This window comes from Vitis vinifera, chromosome 17 (genome assembly GCF_030704535.1).
Source record: "Vitis vinifera cultivar Pinot Noir 40024 chromosome 17, ASM3070453v1".
Taxonomy (NCBI): Eukaryota; Viridiplantae; Streptophyta; class Magnoliopsida; order Vitales; family Vitaceae; genus Vitis; species Vitis vinifera.
In genome coordinates this window covers 14546018-14572069 of record NC_081821.1, presented here as the reverse complement: position 1 = coordinate 14572069, position 26052 = coordinate 14546018, and the positions used below count along the sequence as shown (strand labels likewise).

Sequence of the window (26052 nt, the reverse complement as noted above, 5' to 3'; positions counted from 1 at the left end):
AAACACTGAAGTTCTAGGAGGAGAGTTCGACCTATTACTCTCTTTGATGTCTTCAATAGTGATATGTTGTTTACTTGCCTTAGAACTTTTAGTCATAGCTGAAACCTTGATAAGCTCAGAAGGTACAAACCCTAGACCTACCCTGGAGAGTTTGACTACATACCCCTATTGTTTGAACTTCTTTTGAGTTTCATTAAGACCATGCATCTTTTCACTTATGATCTCAAGAAATTCTCCTAATTATAATGATGAAGTGAAGTCATACTCTATTTTTGTTAATAACTTGTAAGCCTTAGTGTCAAACCCCTCATATGTTCTTTTGTAAGGAAAGAGTCCTTGCTCTATTTAATCTCTTGAGGATTTGATGGATTTTTACGTCTCATACTTAGAGATAAGTTGTAAGTTTAGAAGGGAAATGATCGTCTCTTCTTTCAAGACCCGAAGATCCCCATTTTCCAATCTTCAAGGTTGTATTTTTCTTTTGTATCCTATGAAAGGTGGTTAACCCTCACTTCGTCAAGATCACGGGACATACCTAAAAACTAGGAGAGTTGTGACACCTCTCGAATTCGACATTGATCTTTTTGAATATTTCTCTTTTTCTTTGATTCGACACACTATTGGTTGTGAAATTTTCCCTATTATTGTTGGCATACACTACTTAACTTTTTTCTTAAGCTTAACTTTTCCAATTGAGGGATAATTGTAGAGAGAACTTCCTATATAATATCATATTTTATGTGGAATTTGGCATCAATAAAGTAAGACTTGACTTCTATAAATGGTTTAACATCAACCTTTACTTTATTTACCCCTTCTCTGTAGAATTTGTAGTACTAGTGTAGTGTCAAAGGAATTACTCCATTCTCATGAAGCCATGGTTGCTCGAGTAACATATTATGAGGTGTTTTGCATCAATTACATGAAACAATGTGTTTGAACTCGGCTCACCCGTAACAAGCTCCAAGCGAATCATGGCAATAGCTCATTGTCTCCTTAGATTAAAGTCTTGGATCATTAGGCGACTTCGTGCTAACTCCATTGTGGCAATCTCGAGTTTTTTCATCATTGTTTTAGGCATGGTATTTACTATAGACCATTTTTCAATTAAGATACAAGTGACATTCTATTCTCACATGTATCCGATAATGAATAGGGGTCGATTATATGGCTTTGACCCTAATTGAAGGTCCTTGTCGGTGAATGTGATGGTTGCACAACATGTTGCACGATTGTGGCTTTCATCTTCAAGTCTTTTTTGCCTCCTTTATTTTTGTGGCATAAAGTGATGGATTCTTGAGTACCTGGATCAATGTAGCTCATGTTTCCTTGGGTGATATGTTATTCTTTAATATAAAGTACGAGGTGAACACACCATTACAATATGTATATTAAACAAAAAAATGTATGTATACCCTTGCTAAAATGGTGCATATCACCAAAACCAAGTGAACAATACACTGGCCATGAAAACTCAATACAATGTTATGTGTACAATAAAGGGTTGGGTGTGCATTCAATCCCAAACCTAAGCAGGACATAGATGTATGACGAACAATAGAGGATTAACTTATAATATACATGAAATTGGTGTATAAGTGGATGTGACAAGTGAAGGGAATTTATATCAAAACTGAATTTGATTAAGGCAATATGTGCAATCAAATTTGCATGGATTTTAAATCACAACCACTCACGAAAACTAAGTTAACAATACATCATTTCACACATGGTACATAATTTGACCAGATGTGGGACTCTAAGCCATAAACACTATTACATTTACATTGTCATGCTGATACTCTAAACTTTGGCTATGGTCTACTCAGGGCTGCTATGTAAACATGGCATAGATGTATGATGGACAGTAGGGGATTAAATTATAATATACATGAAATTGGTGTATAGGTGGATGTGAGGAGTGAAGAGAATTTATATCACAGCTGAATTTGATTAAGGAAATATGTGCAATCAAATTTACATGGATTTTAAATCACACACACTCATGAAAACTAGGTTAATAATACATCATTTCACCACATAGTACATCATTTGACTAGAGATGGGACTCTAGGCCATAAACACTATTACATTTACATTGTTGTGTTGGTACTCTAAAATTTGGTTGTGGTCTACTTAGGGTTGTTATGTAAGCAGGACATAGATGCATGACAAACAGTAGAGGATTAACTTATAATATGCATGAAATTGGTGTATAGGTAGATGTGAGGAGTGAAGATAATTTATATCACAACTGAATTTAATTAAGGCAATATGTTCAATCAAATTTGCATGGATTTTAATTCAAAAACACTCACAAAAATCAGGTTAACAATACATCATTTGACCATATGGTACATTATTTGATAAGAGGTGGGACTCTAGGCCATAAACACTGTTACATTTACATTGTCATGCTGGTACTCTAAAATTTGGCTATGGTCTACTCAGGGTAGCCATGTAAGCAGGACATAGATACATGACGGACAGTAGAGGATTAACTTATAATATACATGAAATTGGTGTATAGGTGGATGTCAGGAGTGAAGATAATTTATATCACAATTCAATTTGATTAAGATAATATGTACAATCAAATTTGCATGGATTTTAAATCACAACAGGAGTGGGATTGAATGAACCATCCTAGGAATGAGGGTCACACAATAATATACAAACAGTCACCAAAACCAGGTGAACAATACACTAAGCATGCAAGCTAAAAATAATGTTACGTGTACAATAAAGGGTTGGGTGTGCATGCAATCCCAAACATGGCTGACAATTGCATGGTACATCATTTCACCAGACATGGGACTTTAAGCCATAAACACTGTTGCATTTAGATCACCATGGAGGTACTTTAAAATTTGGCAATACTCTGAAAACGCCTGCTATGTAAGAAAGACATAGATGCATCATGGACAATACGAAATTAAATTATAATATACGTGTATCTAGTCTACGACTGAATGACTAAAAATATGTGCAATATTTGCAATACAAATAGCATGGATTTTAAATTACATCTCAGTAATATATATAAAATAAATAAACACCAGTCTAGTATGTTCTTAACCATGTAAATGAAAACCCATTGACAGAAAATGAATTAAAAAAGTATTAACTTCCCTAAGCAAATCCAATAAAATAAGTTCCCAGTACACATTTTCCTCTGTTTCTCGTCTAAAATCTTAAGCAAAAAAACCTCACTCAAACATGAACACTGTAATCCATTAGAGAGTTCCCAAATGTGTGGCTTTGCTTTCTATTTTATAAAAACCCTAACAAATATCCAAAAAAAAAAAATATGCATTTCAGATGGCCACTGTCGTGCATCGATTTTGAACAAACTCATGGATGTCCCACCATTGAACCATGACTACATACAAATGACGAAAAAAAGACAAAAAAGTTTCTCCCTCATCTCAACCAACAATTCAAAACAACCAACAAAAAGTCCAACACCACCGATTTAGCATCGAACAAAGATACAAATAGGGAGCACAAAGAGAAAATGATGATACCTTCTACGCAGATTAGCAATACTGAATCGACTTCCTATGTAAAAAAACTGGACGTTTTTTAAGCAAGCATGGGGAAGGTTTGTCACTGCTATCTCCACATCATTGTTGGGTCTCCATCATTAACGACTTCTCATTGCCTTAGGGCTCCATCAAATTTGTCTAGTTGGTTGGGGGTTTAAGGAATATTTACTTCTTTTAATTTATTATGTTTTAAAGAAATGATGTGTTTATGTGGGTTGGGGTTTTTTCATAAAGGATGTTTGGGTTTTCTAAGGGTTTTTTCATGAAGGATGTTTGGGTTTTCTAATCCCATATCATTAGGTTTTATTCAACACTTAACTCTGTGCCTCTTGTAGGTTTCCAAATAGCCCATTGAAGGGCATTTTTGACCATTAAGGGAGGTGCACTGTTACAGTGCATGAAATGGGCATTATTTGGGGTCAAAGGGGACTTTACTTGAAAAGGACCTTTTTGGGTTCTGATTTCTTTGATTATTCCTCATTGTTGCATATTTACATAATTCCCCCTTTCTATTACTAAGATCATTTTTAATTTTGTTTTTTTAATGACGTCAGTCAGACATAGGTGAGCGAAGAGATGCAAAGTGAAATGAAAATCATTGAAAATGAAATGTAAAGCAAATTTAGGTTGACTCGTTTTTTTTTTTTTTTTTTTTGAAAAAATAAAATAAATTTGACATCTATCTCCTAGCATCCCACACCTAATGGCACTCTTGATTATCATCCAATGACGAGAAACCCTTTTTTTTTTTCCTTTGTAATTATTATTTTAAAGATATGTTAGTCAAATGGTAAGATTTAAATTAAAATTATGTAATTAGTTTAATTATATTATTTCTATAGTAATTTAATTAAAAGTAATTATTTCTTATTGATCATTACATTTAAATGTGTCAACACTTGCATATCATCAACTATACAACAAATATATTGGTTTTTCAAAATAAATAACTTTAATATATGAATTATTACTTATTTTATCATTTTTGAAGTTTTCTTTTCTTTTCCTTTTTTATATTTTTATGAGTTTTTAATAAATTTTCATCTCACCAATATTTTTTCTAAATTTGCATCCAATATTTTTGATGTCATGAAATTTTCAAACAAACGAACCATTTGATATTCAAAAGAATTTCTTAAATGCATGTAAAATAACTTTTAAGGCTTACATAAAAGCGTGTGTAGTAAATCAATTTAATGTCTTGATAACTTAATTCAAGTAATTAAATATATTAAATATATTTAATAAAATAACTCAATATTACAACTTAAAGTAAAAAAAACCTTAAAAAATATTAAATCATATTAATTAACTTATTCCTAATCTCATTTTTTTTTACCTCATTTGTTAATGTTTAATGAATATATTTTACAACCATAAATTTAAAATCACAATTTTTATCTTTTATAATAAATATTTTTTTAATTATCTTGAATATGAGGGTAAATATACAAATTAAATAAACTTTAAGCTAATTTGAGCAAACAATCTTAATACTAGTGCTTAATTTGGGCAGAAATATTAGTAGTCTTTTGTATTATTTTGAACGAAAGGATCATTCAATGCAGTCTTCAGCTTCCCCCAATTTGCCTATGGAATGATCAAAGAATCGATGAAAACATCCACACCCATTTCACTTTCTAGGACTACTAGTGATGTTTAGAAATAAAAATGCCTAAAGAAGAAACCTTTCAGTTAGGGAGTATGTTTTGGAATTCCATTCTTAGGAGATAAGTATGAAAAATGGATAGAAGAATTTGTTGAAATCCTTGGATATAAAAGATAAAAAAACTTCACTTTAGCTTCCCTCACTATATATTATTAATAGAACAGAGCTTGAGCAAATTTCCTTCCCCTGTTCATCTACTTGCATCAAGGTTGTAGGCCACACAATTCCAAGTACCAACTCTCTTGTTAAAAGATAAGTCTTCAATAAAATGGAGCAGATTTCATAATCTTTGTATTCATTCTTTTACATGAATGCCACTTCAATAAAATTCTCCAAAAAATAATATCATATTATAGAAAAATGGATTCCATAGTTGTCAAAATGCATATACGAACTCTAGCAAACATGCACCTATGCCATCAGTCCATGAGAGCACCTAAAGCAAAAGTACCAAAACCTAAGGAATTGGCTCAGTTCATTTGTCTCCTGTTGGTATACATTGTCATTACGTGTTTAAGTGATGCAAATGGTTACTCAATCACGAACTAACCTCATTACACATCAGAGAAACAAGTGTTTATATTCCCCATTTGCAAGTTGGCAAAGCTGATTGTATGCATATGTGTCTGCCAAAAAATAAATAAGCTTTCACAGAAGCAAAATCACAAAATCTTCCAGTAAGTTAAAAATGTGAACTCATATGCTTAAAGAACATACTTATGATTATACAATTTACTCTCAAGACCTCAATCTGTTAAACATCTGCACATATCCCCAACAAGCACAAGGGAACCATGATTCTACCTTGTAGGGACCCCTTCCCCTGATGACGCGTGGCGCACATTTCCTGATGACACATGGCACACGTTTTTATCCAGATTACCCCCATCAGGATTTCCCCAAGAGGACACGTGGCGCGCTTCTCCTATCCGGACTTCCTCAGGGAGAGGCACACGACACTCACAAACATCACATCCGGACGACCGCCATATCACATCCGGACGACCGACATATCCTATCCGGATATGTTTTTGTCCGAATCGTTGACTGAAGTAAGCAGGTCTTGCACGTCATTTCAACAGCCTGCCACGGCCCATGTTCCGCCACCTACAGAGTGAAAGGACAGGAATGAAGTGATGGCAAGTCACTTCCCATGATCTCTGACAGCCGCGGCGCCTCCCACGATCTCTGTCAGCCGCCCGTAGGGTGATGATGACCCTGCCACCACCTAGAGGCATCATGACAAGCCAAAAATCTCCCTACCATTAAAGAGAGAAACAAAGCTCCTAAACGCTATATATATGGACCTTCACACAAAAAGGAAGGTAAGCTTGCTATACTTAGTAAAAGACCCAACTGATTATTCTCTCTAACCATGGCTGACAAAACCATCGGAGGGTGTGTCCGGACACCCTGTCCGGACGCCTTTTGCAGGAACGACTGAACCAGGAATCTATATTGGTTGAGATCGTGCGTCCATCCATTTGGCAACTACGTGGATCACTAGGGACACGAGGCTTCAACATTGGCGCCGTCTGTGGGAAACTCACTGATTCAGTCACCGACGAAGATGGCCACACCTTCCCAAAGTCGTTCATCTGGTAGGGGAGAGAAAGATAATTCTGAATGGCGCCAAGCCATCGAAAGAAGATAGTTGGCAAGCGAGTGACAACTGCAAGCTCTCATCCAGGAGACAGAAAGGTTAAGAGAACAAAACGCGGTGCTACGCATCCAGGCTTCATTGACGGGGCCTCCCCGTCGTCAGCATTTAAGAGGTCAGGTAGCAAACTCAAGGCCAGAACCAGAGTCAATATACCCTGGGACAGTAGGAGCCATCCCAGAAGCATGCAATGTTAGGCCACATGAGCCACACACTCCCATGCACCAAGCTCCCCATGAGGAAAGCTCAGACTCCACTCATTTTTCAGTAAAAAGACAACACGATAAAAGACCCCAGTTGTCAAACTCAATGTGCGCGAGACTAGGCCTGCAGCAGCCTAGGAGGCCAAGGCCGCCAATAGCCACAACCTGGGGAGCGCACCCTGACCCTATGGTCACCCCTGTGGTGCAGAACGTTCTCCCGCACCATGACCCCATGGTCACCCCTATGGTGCAGAACGTTCAACCGCACCTAACGTACGACAAGCTGGGAGAAACCTCCCAAATGAGCCACCTATTAGCTCCATCAGCAAAATGCTAGACGATATGCTCTTCGGCCTTTTTGCTCTCATATCATTCATTATGAGCCCCCAAGGGGATTCCTCGTGCCCAAATTTTCCACATACGATGGGTCCAACGACCCCTTCGACCATATCATGCATTATCGGCAGCTCATGACTCTCGATATAGGCAACGACGCGCTGCTATGCAAAGTATTCCCTGCCAGCCTATAAGGGCAGACCCTCTCATGGTTTCACCGCCTACCTTTCAACTCTGTTGATAATTTCAGAGACCTATCAGAGGCCTTCGTGGGACAATACTTACGCTCCGCTCGACATAAGCAAAACATCAGCACTCTGCAAAACATAAAAATGCAGGATAACGAATCCTTAAGGGAGTTCGTGAAGCGGTTTGGTCAGGCCATACTACAGGTAGAGGCTTACAGCATGGATGCTGTCCTGCAGATCTTCAAGTGAAGCATCTGTCCAGGTACCCCATTTTTTGAATCACTCGCAAAAAAGCCTCTTACGACGATGGACGACTTGTTCCGGCGTGCTAACAAATACTCAATGCTCGAAGATGACGTGCGTGCAGCCACCCAGCAAGTCTTGGTTGCCGGACAGGCATCCAGAGGGGGTGCGGAAAGAAGTGCCAAACTTTCGGACCGGCCAAGGCCGTCCGATCGAAGGCAGAAAGGGCTAAGTCGCCCGGAAATGCCACCCCTCACACCGTTTTCCATATCATATGAGAAGCTTCTCCCTATGATCCAAGATATGTCCGACTTCAGGTGGCCTAGACCCCTCGGAACGGACCCATCCAAAAGAGATCATAGTAAAAAATATGCCTTCCATAAGAAGCATGGTCACACAACGGAGACATGCAGGTGCCTCCATTATTTGGTCGAAAGGCTCATACGGGCGGGACATCTAAAGCAATACCTCCGCTCAGATGCCGGAGGTAGAGACGCTTCCTGAAATCACAACTCTGGAGCCCCCAGGGCCCCAGCCGCCCCCAAAGCCGTTATAAACTATATTAACAAAGGCCCATTTGACGAGGAGTACGACTCCAAACAAAAGAGACAAAAGTTGTTGCGAGCAGCATCGGTGCGTGAACGTGTCAACTCCATCCGGCCTGGGGTAACTGAGGGGGGCCCTCACCCCATAGATGGGACAATCATTTTTCCACCAGTAGACCCCACCAAGATATTGTAGCCGCACCGTGACGCCCTCATCTTATCCCTAGAGATAGGAGACTTCGACGTGAGGCGCATCCTGGTTGACCTAGGCAGCTCGGCCGATCTTGTACAGGCATCAGTCATTAGCCACATGGGACACAGTCTCACAAGCCTCGAAAACCCTGGGCGAATCTTGTCCGGATTCAACGGGTCATCAACTATTTCTTTGGAAGACATTGTACTGTCGGTCCAAGCTGGTCCAGTCACTCTCAACATACAATTTTCGGTGGTACAAGATTTATCACCCTTCAATGTCATCTTGGGGCGCACATGGCTGCACTACATGAAAGTCATCCCCTCTACATATCATCAAATGGTAAGCTTCCTTACCAAGGATGGGCAAATTGACCTATACGACAGCCAGTTAGCCGCTCGCCAATGCTACCAGATAGCACGAGAAGCAGGGACCAGCCAGGAGGATGCATCCCTCCTTGAGTCCAGTCACACACGTGACCAATAGCAATTATTGAGTCCAACAGACAAAGATCCCTCGGCAGCGGATCCCTTGCAAGTGATCTGATAACCCGACTCTTGGTAGCTTGGCATGTAAGGGTATCAACAAAATTTATACCTAAGGTCCTTACACTAAAGTAGCAAAGCTACTATAGCATAGTGGCTCTAGGATCGAACACTAGGAAGGGTTTTTACTTTAACTGATGAAGTTCGGAGGATGGAGTGAACTTTTCTTAATAAAAATTAGATTAAGATGAAAACATAAAAAGATGAAAGTGTTGTGAACTAAACTAACATGCAAATAGGTTAAAAGATGGAAAAAGAAGTTTCTCAAAGCTTTGGATAGCCATGCTTAACTCACTGTGTAAAAATGGAGATTTTGGAACTTTTCACCTCGAGTTGGGGAAGCAACTAAGGTGATGCTTACTTCCCGAACCGGTATGTGTTTAACAACTGAGTTTTAGTCCTTCAAAACTTACAAAAAGGGTAGTTGAACCTCATAAATGCTCTTTTAATGATATAGGTCATCTCCTCGACTTGCAATACAATGGCTCGTAGGAGATAACTAATGAACGTCAGTGGATCTAACAATAAGAATCCACTGAGACCAAAAGGTTATCAAGTATTGGCCATTCAAAGCAAGTCAGAGGGATTAAAAGCTTTACTTTGAATGAAAACATTTATGATGCTCAGCTACTTACATTCATGGCTTGGAAATCTCCATCCTGACACGGGAGCTTCACATGGCATCCATTACTTCAAGAAACTAAAAGGTTTTAGCCTCTCATCCTTGGGGATTTCATCCTCCAAGGATGTTTGGCTACTAAGAAAATAGAAAATAGTAGAGAGAAAAAGAAAGCAAAAGATACTCTGTATTTCACTAAGTGTAAAATTTACATAAGTTGCCCTCTTGGGGAAAGTTCCCCGACGTTTTTAAAGTGAAAATTACAAAACAATACATATCAGGTTGTTTACCCCTGCATCCTTGCTCAACAACTAAGGAATCATCTAATTGGTGGATTACAAGGAGAGAATTGGCATTTAGACAACAAATATCTAAGGCAAAATAACAAAAAACGATGGTCGCAAATATCTGGAAGCACTCGGGAGAATTTCGCAGGCGCACAAAATGGCTGCGAAATTTCGCAGATGAACAAGATGGCTGCGAAATCATTTCGCAGCCGAAGGCTGATTTCGCAGCCAAAGGCTGATTTCGCAGCCCTGCGAAATTGGCCTTCAGCTTGGAGTGATCTGCTTCCATTGGCTCTAACTTCTTCATTTCAACTCCGATTTGCGAACCGTTTCAAGCATTGGATTGTTGACTTCCCGATCTTCGAAACGACATAAAGTATGCATAAATTGGACTTCAGGAAGTACTCCAAAAGTGGCTGAAATGACTGTCATCAAGAATGCTTCAAGGTGGATTCTCTCTTTACTTCTCCTCCTTGCAATCCGGATTGGTTATGGCAAAGGACTTTAAGGCTTCAAATCTCTGATTCTTCATGTTCCTGAGCTTTCTATTGCTTTACCATGGATTCCAAATAACTCTCCTCCATCTTGGATTGCTTTGGTGATCAAATTACTAACAAAAACACCAAAACTTACACAAAGTGATTAGAAGTGATTGCAAAGGTCCTTAATATGTTAATTGGGTTAAAGGGCAATAATTACTACTCAAAAGTGTTTAAAAGAGTTAATTACAAGCTATCAAATAGCCCTTTTTGAGTAGTAATCACTCCCCCCAACCGACATATTGCTAGTCCCTTAGCAAATAAGGAGAGAAAAACTAAGCAAACAAAGTAGTAAACAAAAAAAAGAGGTCATGCAAATCATTCCAAAAAAATAATTGAGTGGCATGACCGATATCAAAACACATCTCACATGGTGAACTAAAGATATGAAGATTCAAAATGCAATAGGAGTTGTCAAAGCTAAAAACTTAAACAAAAAGTACAAAGAGTGGAGATTATGCAATTAAGTGTCAAAAGAATCTCTACTCTCAAGGCTCCAAATCAAACTCTTCCATAATGAGCTAAGTGTTAACGAGATTAGGCTCCGGATATAGTATATACAACTATCCTCACCCTCCAACCTAAGCTTTTCTCGAACAAAGGCAAAATTAACCAACTCTTAATAGGTTAGGAACGCACCTTCTTATTCACAATTCTTTTTACTCACTAAACTTTAACCAATTCACCTATGTAGCAAGCAGAGGATCGATGACTCCCAACCAATCAAGGTTTAGGGCATCGGGTTTTAAAGGCTTTCGCCACCCCTTCGGATCATGCTTAGGCTTCAAGGAAAGAATAGAAGCTTATTCTCTTTTTCTTTTTCTTTTTCTTTTTCTCTTTTTCTTTTTCTTTTTCTCTTTTTCTTTTTCTTTTTCTCTTTTTCTTTTTCTAAGACTCATTGGCCTTTTTGAGGTGTCCCAACACTATTAAAAAAGAGGTTAAGTAATGAACCAAGTCAAAATTTTCCTAAGCTTAGAAGGTGAGAAAGTTTTACATCATATATCCGGGATCTAATGTGCACTGTGTGTGTAAAGCTTGAAATGGAAGAAATAAGTTCGAAAACAAAGAGAGCTTTAATAGATTATCAACTTTGAAAGCATAAAACAAACTCAAAGACTTAAATAATTAAGTTAAAACTCGACTTATCCTATTTATTTTTGAGAAATTATCTTTAACAACCATAGAGAAAAATTTTAAAATTAAACAAAAGTAACCTAAATTACCAAAAAATTTAGTATTAACACTAATAATAATAAAAAACTTCCTTCCTCAACTGTCTCCCCCCAACCAAGCTGAGCATTGTCCTCAATGTGGTATGAGCGATTGAAATTACAGGGAGGAAGTGGTGCCTCCTGAGTGGATGTAATTTGAGTAGACAAGGAGAAACCACATGTTTCAAAAAGAAAATAGATATGAGTAGAGGAATAAAAATAAAATAATACCAAGAGTATGCAAAAAATGATAGAGTTGTATTACTTCATGAAAGTACATTAAAGATGATAACAAGTAATACAACCAATCCCACAATATATAATAACAAAAGCATAGGATTGCAAGTGCTACTATAATAAGAAAGTGCATAAAGAAAATACATAAAGTAAACTATGGAAATGATCAAGTAGATGGGTGCTGATGATGTGAAGATAATGGCTCAGGTGGATGTCTGTGTGTCTCCTGGAGTCGGCTCTGTGGGCTCTAAGGGGGCAGGCATCTGGTGCTGAGGGGCTGATGGAATACCCAGATGGCTCTGAATTTGCCTCAGAATGGCAGTATGCTGAGTCTGAGTAGCAATAATTTGCTCCTGATGAGCACGAAGAGCTGCCATCTCCTGAGTAAGAGTGCTCTGTGAAGTGGTCAATGTCTGCAAAGTGTGACATAGAGCTCTGTACTCGGAAATGGATATGGTAGTCCTCGGCTCTGCTGAAGAGGAGGGCTGTGATGTGGCTGAAAAAACAGGGGAAGGCTGTGGTGTGGCAGGAGAAGCAGAGGGAGCAACCTCAGGTATGGGCTCTGCGGAGGGCACTGCAGGGGCAGGTGCTCTCGTGTCAGCTGGTGTCTCAATGGGCTGTAGCTCCTGTGGCTGCTCTGCATGTGGAATCTCTGGATGCTCTACTCCAACTGGGGCCCCTGGCTCTGCACTATAGGCTGTCATATTCGTCCATTTGTCAAGAGTGAATATCTCTCGACAAATCCGTTTGCGCTCAAATTGAGGCTCAGTTGGGTAGCCCAAGTGTTCCAAAATCTGACATAACAATCTGGGGAATAGCAGAGGAATGGCATCAGCTCTGAGCAGCTTCTTCTGATGGACCTTCTCTTCAAAATATAGAAGGGCGGCCATAATGAGATGATGAGGGCCAAAGAAGAATCCCTCAGATATCCGATATAATGCCTCCAGCAAAGCTCCTCGCCTCTGCACCCAGTGCTGTAGTGGAAAGATATTGTGGCGGAGGAGAGCATCTATGAAAAACATGCTAGGAGGGAGCTCCTTCCTCTGTAGATACTGGCCTATGGATGCCCCTCTGGACAGAATACGAACTATGTCGCTCGGGGAAGGATTAGTCCAGACTCGATAATCCTCTGGCCTAGCTGGCTCGTAGGGAATGCGCAATGCCTCTGCTATGTGCCTAGCTCCCAGAATACCATGACGTCCGTCTATGGTGAAGTGGATGACAGTAGGATCGCGGACATGGTGTGTGGTCATGGATTGGTAAAAATCCATTGCCACACGGGGATAAAAGAAATCCCTTGGAGTAAGCAATTGTTCCATATGATACCTCCGGAGCAGATGGAAGGAGTCCCTGAGCTGGGGCTGAAGTCTGAAAGTGGCCACGTCAAAACAGAGCTCAGAGTGGAAAGGCCTAGCCCTGCAATCTAAATTACCCTCTATGGGCGGCTGAGTGAGCATGGGGCGCTTGATAATCATCTCAGGAGTCATGCCGGAGGGGATCTGAGAATCTGAAGGCGGCGGCTGAGACGACTGAGGCTCTGAAGCTGGCTGAGACGGCTGAGATGGCCGAGAAGGCCGAGACGGCCGAGAAGGCGGAGACGGCTGAGGCTCGGTAGCTGGCTCTTCTGGCTCTGATAAATCGATTAACGTTGGCTCAGATACCTTAGCTTTCTTCTTGGGTGGCTGGCTACTCGCCCGTGTATGATAGCGCCTGACCGGAGGGCTCATTGGTGCTCCCTCAACTGGAGGTGGGACGCGCGGTGGTCGCGGAGGCTCAGATGTGGAGCCTTGGATAGGGGTCTTTGATGAAACCCTCGTATGGCTTGACGGGGAGGAGGACTTAGCTCCTCGGGTTCTTGCCATGGCGGGCCGGCGGAGATGAGCGGAGGTGCGCGCGGCCGAGGTTCAGGCGAGAGGGAGAAGATGGAAGGTTGCTCTGTTTTTGGGTCTTCTCTGGTACTATTTAAAGTTCAAATGACCGGTTATATTAGAAATTTGGAATTTATACCGTTAAAAATTGGATACCAAGGGTCACTTAAATTTTCGCAGCCGAGGGCGGATTTCGCAGAGAAAGGGCATTTTCGCAGAGGAGGGCCCTTTTCGCAGCCCATTTCGCAGCCCATTTCGCAGCTGCGAAATTGGGTTACTGTGTTGCGAAATGGCACACGAGTGCCAAAGGGGTGTTTCGCAGCTGCGAAACACCCTGCGAAATGAGGCTATCGCTGCGAAAATTGAAAATTTAACTCTTTGGGGATTTCGCAGCCATTTCGCAGCTGCGAAATGGAGTTACTGTGCTGCGAAATGGCACACGAGTGCCAAGAGGTGGTTTCGCAGCTGCGAAAATTTTCGCAGAGGAGGGTGTTGGGCTGCGAAATTTATTTCGCAGCGGAGGGCCATTTTCGCAGCCAAACCTCGATTTCGCAGCAGACACCAAGGGGCTGCGAAATTATTTCGCAGCCGATGGCCATTTTCGCAGGGGGCTATTTTGGGCTGCGAAATTTCGCAGACCATTGAAATTTCTTGGTTTTGAGCTCCTTTTTGCTCCCTGGGACCTTCCTTCATTTTCTTTGCAATTCCTCCTACAAAAGATCATTAAAAAAAAACTAAGTTAAATCAAACCAAAATAAAATTAAAGCAAGAAATCAAAATTAAAATAAGTTTAAAAATAAAACAAAAAGATATGGACTAGCTAGTCTTTAGAAAGACTAAGTCCATAAAAAAAATTGGATCCGGATTTAGCTTGCCCGGATCCCATATGAAGTTTGCATTTAAATCAACAGGAAATGGCTTCAAAACTAGCTTTGGAGGGTCCTCCCTAGCTACTCCTTTTAAGTCCTCCTCATTGAACAAGGGTAAGATCTCTTCCTTTCTCCTCCAAGGAGACATGATGGCTAGCACATCAGAGGGTTCAGGTAACCCTTCTTCAAGCACTTCAAGGCTTTCATTCAAGCTCTCTTCAAACTGATCAAGCATACTCTGATTACAATGCTCCTCCACCAGGGTATCTATCATACAAACTTCTTCTGGGCCCTCATCTTCTTCAAGATGGATGTGCTTTTGAAATAGATGGAAGATGTTGAGTTCCAATGTCATATTCCCAAAAGTGAGTTGCATGACCCCATTCCTACAATTGATGATTGCATTGGATGTTGCAAGGAATGGTCTTCCAAGGATGATTGGAACATAGTTGATCCCTTTGACAATGGGATCCGTATCAAGCACCACAAAATCTACCGGATAGTAGAATTTGTCAACTTGAACCAATACATCCTCTATTACCCCCCTGGGGATTTTCACTGATCGGTCAGCTAAGGATAGGGTGATCGATGTTGACTTGAGTTCTCCCAACCCCAACTCCTTGTATACAGAGTATGGAAGCAAGTTAACACTTGCCCCCAAATCAAGCAATGCCTTCTCCACTTGGGTTCCTCCAATATTAACTGAGATTGTAGGACACCCCGGATCTTTGTATTTGATTGGAGACTTGCATTGGATTATAGCACTCACTTGCTCGGTTAGGAAAGCTTGCTTTGTAACATTGAGTCCTCTTTTCACAGTGCACAAGTCCTTCAAAAATTTTGCATATGTGGGTACTTGCTTGATCATATCAAGTAAAGGAATATTCACCTTCACTTGTCTTAGAACATCAAGAATCTCAGAAGCATTCTTGATCGGTTTCTTCCCACGCAAGGCTTGAGGAAATGGAGGAGGCATGTGCTTCTTCATCATGCCTTCCTTTAAAAGAATTTGAGGTTCCCCATCCATGCTAGGAATGATGCTTTCTTTCATCTGAACTTCCTTTCCTTTTCGTTCATTCTTCTTTTCTTCATTTCTATCAGCCTTGTCTTCTTTGGCTTTCCTCTGATCATGCTCTGGCTGATGCACTTCCTTACCACTTCTCAAAGTGATAATGGCTTGCACGTCCCTCACCTTTGAAGAATCCTCGTCTTTGGATTCCACTTCATGTATCCCCTTAGGATTTTGGTGAGGCTGAGAGGGAAACTTCCCTTTCTCATTGACAGTGTTCAAATTTGTGAGTCTTGAGATGGAATATTGGATGTTGTCAATTTTCTGAGACAACTCATTATACATCCCATCTATCTTCTTGTTCAATGTACTCTCAACGTTGTCAATCTTCTGATTTAGTTGAGAGTTGATGGATTTTTGCTCACTCACAAAGTCACCCATAACCTTGCTAAGGCTTACGAGTGCTTGCTCAACTGAGGATTGACCTTGACTCTGTTGGCTTGATTGGGCTGGTGACTGATATGGGTTTGGCCTTGGCTTCCATGCAAAGTTTGGGTGGTTCCTCCAGCTAGAGTTGTACGTGTTGCCATAGGGAGCATTTGAATTTGGCTTCCATTGGCCAATCAAGTTAGCTTGTTCCCCAAACATTTCTCTTACTGCCGGAATGGTGGGACATTCTTCCACCATATGTTCAAACGACTGACATATGGAGCAAGGATTGGCTGGTTGTTGAGGTTCTGAAATAGCTTGGACTTCGTGAACTTTTCTCAACTCCATTTCCTCTATTTTTCTAGCCATGGCAGCTACCTTGGCTTTCATCTCCATGTCTTCACTCAGATTGTACATCCCCCCTTTTGACATTTGCTGAACTGGTCTCTTCCCTATTTCCCTGTTAGTGGGCTGATCCCATCCACGGGAAACCTCTGAGACGTAACTTAGGAAATCCATAGCCTCCTCAGGGTTCTTGCTCATGAAATCGCCCCCACACATTGTCTCCAATATCTGCTTCATTGAAGATGACATGCCATCATAAAAATAACCCACCAAAATCCATGTATCAAAGCCGTGGTGAGGGCATGCATTGATGGCTTCCATGTACCTCTCCCAGCATTCATAAAATTTTTCATTCTCACGTGCTGAGAAGTTGGAGATTTGTCTCTTCAATCCATTTGTTCTGTGAGTAGGGAAAAACTTCTTCAAAAAATCAGCTTGAAGTTCTGTCCATGTTCTTATGCTTCTCGGCCTCAAGGAATTGAGCCATATCTTGGCTTTGTCCTTTAATGTGAATGGAAAGAGCTTCAACCTCATAAGCTCAATAGCTGTTCCCCCTTCTTGAAAAGTATTGCACACATCTTCGAATTCCTTTATGTGTGCATATGGATTTTCACTTTCCATCCCATGGAAAGTAGGAAGCAGAGGCACGATGTGTGGCCTGATAATCAATTGCTCTGTAGGAGGAATGATGCAAGATGGTGCACTCATCCTCGGAGGGTGCATCCTGTCCCTCATGGACCTATACAAGTTCGGATCATTCCCCTGCCCGTGTTGTGAATGTTGATCCTCTGGCTGATTCTCCATGACTTCTAAAATAATCTCCAATTCAATAGCTCGTGGAGTCTCTATCCGCACTAACCTTCCCTCTTGGTCTCTAATCCAATAGGGCATGCACGGATTCAGCTGGAACAAAGTAAACAAACAAAACAAAGAGAAAGAAGAAAAAACAGAGCACGCGGAAGGAAAAACAGAGTATGAAAAATAAACTAAAAATGAAAGTTAAAAGCTAAAAGAAACTTATCTAAACTAAGTTAAAAATGTTCTAAAACTAAAATAAAAGGTTAATAAATGAAAAATGAGATAGAATTCACCTTACTCATGAGAAGTCTCACAAGTTACCTCCGGCTGATATATTCATAGTGAAGTAGCACCTTCCCCGGCAACGGCGCCATTTGACAACCCGACTCTTGGTAGCTTGGCATGTAAGGGTATCAACAAAATTTATACCTAAGGTCCTTACACTAAAGTAGCAAAGCTACTATAGCATAGTGGCTCTAGGATCGAACACTGGGAAGGGTTTTTACTTTAACTGATGAAGTTCGGAGGATGGAGTGAACTTTTCTTAATAAAAATTAGATTAAGATGAAAACATAAAAAGATGAAAGTGTTGTGAACTAAACTAACATGCAAATAGGTTAAAAGATGGAAAAAGAAGTTTCTCAAAGCTTTGGATAGCCATGCTTAACTCACTGTGTAAAAATGGAGATTTTGGAACTTTTCACCTCGAGTTGGGGAAGCAACTAAGGTGATGCTTACTTCCCGAACCGGTATGTGTTTAACAACTGAGTTTTAGTCCTTCAAAACTTACAAAAAGGGTAGTTGAACCTCATAAATGCTCTTTTAATGATATAGGTCATCTCCTCGACTTGCAATACAATGGCTCGTAGGAGATAACTAATGAACGTCAGTGGATCTAACAATAAGAATCCACTGAGACCAAAAGGTTATCAAGTATTGGCCATTCAAAGCAAGTCAGAGGGATTAAAAGCTTTACTTTGAATGAAAACATTTATGATGCTCAGCTACTTACATTCATGGCTTGGAAATCTCCATCCTGACACGGGAGCTTCACATGGCATCCATTACTTCAAGAAACTAAAAGGTTTTAGCCTCTCATCCTTGGGGATTTCATCCTCCAAGGATGTTTGGCTACTAAGAAAATAGAAAATAGTAGAGAGAAAAAGAAAGCAAAAGATACTCTGTATTTCACTAAGTGTAAAATTTACATAAGTTGCCCTCTTGGGGAAAGTTCCCCGACGTTTTTAAAGTGAAAATTACAAAACAATACATATCAGGTTGTTTACCCCTGCATCCTTGCTCAACAACTAAGGAATCATCTAATTGGTGGATTACAAGGAGAGAATTGGCATTTAGACAACAAATATCTAAGGCAAAATAACAAAAAACGATGGTCGCAAATATCTGGAAGCACTCGGGAGAATTTCGCAGGCGCACAAAATGGCTGCGAAATTTCGCAGATGAACAAGATGGCTGCGAAATCATTTCGCAGCCGAAGGCTGATTTCGCAGCCAAAGGCTGATTTCGCAGCCCTGCGAAATTGGCCTTCAGCTTGGAGTGATCTGCTTCCATTGGCTCTAACTTCTTCATTTCAACTCCGATTTGCGAACCGTTTCAAGCATTGGATTGTTGACTTCCCGATCTTCGAAACGACATAAAGTATGCATAAATTGGACTTCAGGAAGTACTCCAAAAGTGGCTGAAATGACTGTCATCAAGAATGCTTCAAGGTGGATTCTCTCTTTACTTCTCCTCCTTGCAATCCGGATTGGTTATGGCAAAGGACTTTAAGGCTTCAAATCTCTGATTCTTCATGTTCCTGAGCTTTCTATTGCTTTACCATGGATTCCAAATAACTCTCCTCCATCTTGGATTGCTTTGGTGATCAAATTACTAACAAAAACACCAAAACTTACACAAAGTGATTAGAAGTGATTGCAAAGGTCCTTAATATGTTAATTGGGTTAAAGGGCAATAATTACTACTCAAAAGTGTTTAAAAGAGTTAATTACAAGCTATCAAATAGCCCTTTTTGAGTAGTAATCATGATCCAAATTTCGGAAGAAGGTACTCACCTTACGAATATCAGTTCCCTCCTAACACCAGAAGAGACCCGGAACATGCAGAACGCCCTTAGACAAAATCATGACGTCTTCGCATGGGCACATTCTGATATGAAGGGAATTCATCCTCCATTACCTCTCATAGGCTTAACGTCTTGCCAACAGCAAGACCCATCCGGTAGAGGGTTAGGCGTTTTCACCCGGACAGACAGAAAATTATCCGAAATGAAATTGAAAAATTGCTAGAAGTCGGATTCATCAGAGAAGTGGATTACCTGGACTGGTTGGCAAATGTAGTGGTGGTACCCAAAAAAGAAGGCAAATGGCGGGTGTGCGTCGATTACACCAACCTCAATAATGCATGCCCAAAAGACAGTTTTCCTTTGCCACGGATAGATCAAATTGTGGATTCCACTGCTGGGCAAGGGGTGCTCTCATTCTTGGACACCTTCTCCGGATACCACCAAATCCCCATGTCCCCGGTTGACGAAGAAAAAACAGCCTTCATAACGCCACACGGTCTTTATTGCTACAAAGTCATGCCATTCGGACTCAAAAATGCTGACGCCACTTATCAGAGACTGATGACGAAAATCTTCAAACCTCTGGTCGGCAGCACAGTAGAGGTATATATTGACAATATCGTGGTTAAAAGCAAAACCCGAGAGGAACATGTCCTCCACTTGCAAAAAGTCTTCCAACTCTTAAGGAAGTATGGCATGAAGTTGAATCCTTCCAAATGCGCCTTTGGCGTAAGTGTTGGCAAATTCCTGGGATTTATGGTCAGCCAAAGGGGGATAGAGGTTAGCCCGGATCAAGTCAAGGCAGTCATGGAAACACCACCCCCCAGGAGCAAAAAGGAATTACAGCGCCTCACAGGCAAACTCGTCGCGCTAGGACTTTTTATAGCCCGCTTCACTGATGAACTACGACCCTTCTTCTTGGCAATACGAAAAGCTGGAGCAAACGGATGGATGGACAGCTGTCAAAGCGCTCTTGAAAAAATTAAACACTGCCTCATGCAACCGCCCATCCTGAGCAGTCCCCTCCCTGAAGAAAAACTGTATATGCATCTAGCTGTATCAGAGTGGGCAATTAGCGTTGTTCTATTCCATTGCCCATCGCCCAAGGAGCAGAAACCTATCTACTACATCAGCAGAGCATTGGCAGATGTAGAAACCAGGTATTCAAAGATGGAGCTAACGGCCTTAGCTCTTCGAAGTGCCGCCCAGAAGCTCCGCCCTTACTTCCAAGCCCACCCGGTGGTTGTGCTAACTGACCAACCCCTTCGCAACATTCTGCACAAACTGGACCTAACCGGAAGAATGCTTCAATGGGCCATAGAGTTAAGCGAATATGGAATCGAGTTCCAACCCAGGTTATCCATGAAAGACCAAGTTATGGCTGACTTCGTGTTGGAATACTCCCGAAGGCCTATCCAGCACAAGGAACCAAGTGAAAAAGAGTGGTGGACTTTGCGGGTCGATGGAGCTTCACGATCATCAGGATCCGGAGTAGGGCTCCTGCTGCAATCACCAACAAGAGAACATCTGGAGCAAGCCATCCGGCTGGGGTTCCCCGCCTCTAACAATGAAGCGGAATATGAGGCCATCCTATCCGGATTGGACCTCACCCTGGCTCTATCCATCTCCAAGCTCCGGATCTATAGTGACTCCCAACTCGTGGTAAGGCATGTTCAGAAGGAATACGAAGCTAAGAACGCGCGTATGGTGCGATATCTGGCTAAAGTAAGAGACACCTTACAATGGTTCACCGAATGGACGATCGAAAAAATAAAACGAACTGAAAATAGGCGCGCCGACGCCTTGGCAGGTATAGCTGCCTCCCTCCCCATCAAAGAAGCCATATTGTTGCCTATACATATGCAAGCCAACCCTTCCGTCGCAGAAGCTTCCACTTGCAATACCATTGAGGAGAACCAACCAAAAGGCCAAGAGTGGACGGAAGACATTATAAGGTACCTCCGGACAGGCACTCTGCCTGAAGAACCCAAGCAGGCACACAAGATCCGAGTGTAAGCCGCCCGTTTCACCTTGATTGGGGGGCACTTGTACAAGCGATCCTTCACAGGTCCCTATCTCCGGTGCCTAAACCACATAGAGGCCTTGTATGTATTAGCTGAATTGCACGAGGGAGTATGTGGAAATCATTCTGGAGGTCAATCTCTGGCACATAGGGCCCATTCGCAAGGATATTACTGGCCCACGATGAACAAAGATGCGACAGCCTATGTCAAAAAATGTGAGAAATGTCAAAGGCATGCACCTGTACCGCATGTGCCGTCGGAGACATTGAAACCATTCAGGCCCCTGGCCCTTCGCGCAGTGGGGCATGGACATAGTAGGACCCCTACCAGCTGCACCCGCTCAAAATAAATTCCTGCTCGTCGCCACGAATTACTTCAGTAAATGGGTGGAAGCTGAGGCATATGCTAGCATCAAAGACAAAGATGTCACCAAGTTCGTGTGGGAGAACATCATCTGCCGCTTCGGAATCCCCCAAACCATTATAGCCGACAACGGTCCACAGTTTGATAGCATCGCCTTCCAGAATTTCTATTCGGAACAAAACATCCGGAATTCATACTCCACACCGCATTATCCTCAAAGTAATGGGCAAGCAAAGGCCACAAACAAGACTCTAATCATTGTCTTAAATAAAAGGCTCGAGCAAGCTAAAGAGAAGTGGGTGGAGGAGCTACCCAGCGTCCTGTGGGCTTATCAAACCACACTCGGACGTCCGACAGGAAACACTCCCTTCGCCCTCGCATACGGTATGGACGCAATCATTCCTACTGAAATAGGGCTACCCACTATCTGGACCGAGGCAGGAAGGTAGGATGATGCAAATACGGAGTTAGAAAGAAATTTGGACTGGGCATACGAAGTAAGAGAAACTGCATCCATCCGGATGGCAGATTATCAACAGAGGGCATCCGCTCATTACAATCGTAAAGTAAGGCCCAGAAGCTTCAAAAATGGTACGCTGGTCCTTAGAAAAGTTTTCGAAAATACTACTGAGGTAGGAGCGGGAAAGTTTCAAGCCAATTGGGAAGACCCCTATATAGTATCTAAGACAAGTGAAAGTGGAGCTTATCATCTACAAAAGCTAGACAGAACCCCATTACTCAGACCATGGAATGTGTCTAATTTAAAACAGTATTACCAATGAAAGAGAGATACAAGTACAAATATGAATAAATATGTTTTATTAATATTTGTAAAGTTGTATACAAAGAGTTCTCTGGACTACAAGATATAGAGAGAAGATAGCAGTAAAAAATTACAAAAAGAAAAGCTCTCATTGGGAAGGCTTGCTGCACAACTTTTCCTCCTCACCTGGGGGAATCGAAGGGATGTCTCGCTTGATACCATGTTTCTTCATACAGCAGCGGTAGCCGAAGAAGTACATTTTGTCTACCTGCTTCTGGTAGTTCGCTTCAAGTTCCTCCCTTTCCGCAGCAAACTCAGCCTCCAACTCTTCTTTTTGCATTGATAAATGCAACTGCAAATCCTCTCTGCTTTTTCTCAATAGACACCTTTGTCCGGAGTTGCCTCACTTTCCCCCTCAGCTGGGCCATCTCGTCCTCCGCCTCATGCAGGCGGGCGTCTGTAGATTCCTCCCGACTCTTTGCCTCAGCTAGCTCTATCCGGAGAGCCTCGTTTTCATTTCGAGCAGTGGATAAACTGGTTTCGGATTGCTCCAATCTCAAGCGCAGATCCTCTTCACTCTTTTTGTGCTGAGAGACGAAGGCCTTCATATAATCAGCAGTCCGCAACAGGTAAAAACAATGGTCACGTTGTTGAGCCATGCCACGAATACCGCTCACCAGCTACAGAAAAACCCACAAACAAGAATTGTAAAAAATTACAACCCATATGACAAACACATCAGTATGGCGAGAAAAATCAAAGAAGTAAACTATACCATTTCCGCCGCTTCAAACACTTTTGCTGAAGACACGCAACATCTAAGCCGGATGGAATCCGTTTCAGCATCTCTCCCAACTCCACATAGCTGAAAGGGTTAGCGGTGATGCAAGCTACATCATCAACGGGACTCCCCCCTGATGAGGCATTAGGGAGTGACTCCTCCCCCGGGTCCGCGGCCCCATCATTCTCGGCCGACTGGGTCTCTCCGGGTGAACCCCCATCCGGGACCAGCACCGGGGCGGTTAGGTTCTCTTCTGCCATCTTCGTCTCACTCCCCTCCTGATGATCCTCTTGGACGGATGAGCAGCTGACTTCGATGGCTTCCAGAAAACGATCCTGAAGCCGCCCGATGAGGCTAGACTTTAAGTCACGCGCCGGACGAGACTTCCTTGTAGCTGGCCCCTTCATCGGTACAAAGGCAAAGGAGCTTGGCTCACAAGGAGGCAAACCCTGACTCTCAACCCCTGTTTCTTCCGTTAAAGGCGTCATAGGAGGCAGCGCTTCAATACGAGGGGCCCTGGCTGCATCCGCGTCCGGATGGGGAGAGCCGGGTTGGTTCACTGAAGTCGCCTCCTCAGCCAGAAGGGTCAGTCGTCCAGCCACTGGCATCGAAGGCCCCGAATGGTTGAGACCCGCGAGACGTCCGGAGCCGCTTGAAACAGAGGGCAAGATGGGGGGATCCGACGTTCTTATTATTATTCCCCCCCTTACGAAAGTTGGAGCTGGTATTACAACTTCCTTTGGGGGAGTTGGGAGTTTTATTTCTTTTCCCTTATTAAGAACCAACTTCTTCTTCTTCTTCTTTTTCACTGGGGCGCCAGTAGGTGGAGAGGACGCGGGACGTTTATCCCCAGAAGCTTTCCGCAAAAGTCTTTCTTGCCTTTTCACCTCCCGTTTGTTGAGACGGGCTTTGCGTGATCAAGCGTCTGCCTTTCGCACCGCCGCATAGAATGGGAGATCTTTGAGAACGAAATGCTCCCCAGCCACTACCTCTTTGGGCAGCCGCCTCGGGAGTATGTTCAGCACATACGGCTGGGGCTCTTGGGTAACCGAGCGGAGATTTTGCACGGAGAGCAGCGTTTCACAACTCCTTTTGGCCGCTGCAATCTCAAAAAGCCTGTTCAAACGATTGAACGAGGCTTTCTCCACCCATTGCACCAGCTTCGCCCTTTTATCTTGGCCTGCACCCAAGAAAGCAAAGTATGTTAGCCACCTAACAATGCTGACCTAAACTCACAAACCATGGAAAGACAGGAAGTAATTTAGTCATACTTGGGACCTTCAACAACTAGTTAGGAGCGAACGGCCTATCCGGATGCACCGCCAAACCCGCCCATAGGCCCTTGACCAACACATGTCCCTTGGCGGCCTCCTTGGTCGAGTCCGGAAGGCTGGTCACCAACTGAAGCGATGGAAGGCTCGCGACAAAGTTGAAGATGTCATTTTTCACCTTCTTGATCGAATAAATGAAGGGAACCTCCAGCAGTGAGAGATCCAGATTGAATAGCATGGCCAGAATGCTGCACCCCATCAGCACTCGGACCATGTTGGGATGAATATAAGCCGGAGGAATCTGGGTGAAGTGAAGAAACTCCTTGAACAACGATGGCAGGGGGAACCGGAGCCCAGCATTGAACTGCTCCTTGGTAAAGAAGATAGCATTGTCCTCAGTTTTTTCAGTTGACATGGCCTCTCCGTCCGTAAGTTCAACAAACACGCCATTTGGGATGCAGAAGCGTTCACAGAACTCCCTCACATTCAGCTTATCCAAGGATTTCTCAGCATGAGCATCTCCGGATGAGCTAGATGAAGTAGCTTCCTTGTTCACAGACATTTTTTAGGCTAGGGCTGAAATGGAATCTGCATAGAGGAATGCCAACAGTCAAACACAGCAATCCGACCCCACAACCTTAACTCTACCTCAAAGAAGGATCGACAACCCACAAAAAGTGCAGGGGGGCAATAGAAACCCTAAACACACCCAAAACACAGTCAAAACCCCCCGAAAAAAACCCTAGAAACCAATATCGACACCTAGTCGCAAACAACTTGCCCAACAAGCTAGAAACAACCAAACAAAGTAAACACAACAAAGAGAAAACAGAAATAGAAAACGTACCGAATGTAAACTGGAAAAATGGGGATGAGAACCATAGTGCAGTCACCGTCACAACACGAGTATTGCCGACAGAAAACCCTAGAACCTCACACACAGACGAAGGTACACAAAAAGCTGAAGATAAAGCACTATCAGAAACAAATGCAGAAGGAAAAATGCAAAGTAAGGGCTTAGTCTGCTATTTATAATGAGACAACCCCTCGATATCCCAAATGCTTAGCCGCACCATCATTGAAACGATACGCTGCCTGGGAATACCCAGAGACGGCGGCTCATCATGAATGCTCTTCTCTCTTTTCGCCCCCGCTCGCCACGTGGCCTAATGAGCGCAAAAAAGTAACCTCAGTTTCAAAAACAATTATTTTTTTTAACCCACCCATTATGCTCAAGCAAAATCGGCAAGTTAAAAAGGGGGGCATTGTAGGGACCCCTCCCCCTGATGACGCGTGGTGCACATTTCCTGATGACACGTGGCACACATTTTTATCCGGATTACCCCCATCCGGATTTCCCCAAGAGGACACGTGGCGCGCTTTTCCTATCCGGACTTCCTCAAGAAGAGGCACACGACACTCA

General features: G+C 42.4%; 1 long non-coding RNA gene across 5 annotated transcripts in view; it reads right to left on the bottom strand.

Moving 5' to 3' along the window:
* Nucleotides 1-5466: 5466 nt before the first annotated feature.
* LOC104877931 (uncharacterized) overlaps nt 5467-26052 on the bottom strand; it is a 50292-nt gene continuing 29706 nt past the window's right edge. For 2 of the 5 annotated variants that reach the window (XR_009464618.1, XR_009464621.1), the window contains one exon: nt 5852-6021. This is a non-coding gene — a long non-coding RNA (uncharacterized LOC104877931). The other 3 variants (XR_009464619.1, XR_009464620.1, XR_009464622.1) reach the window with 3 other exon arrangements.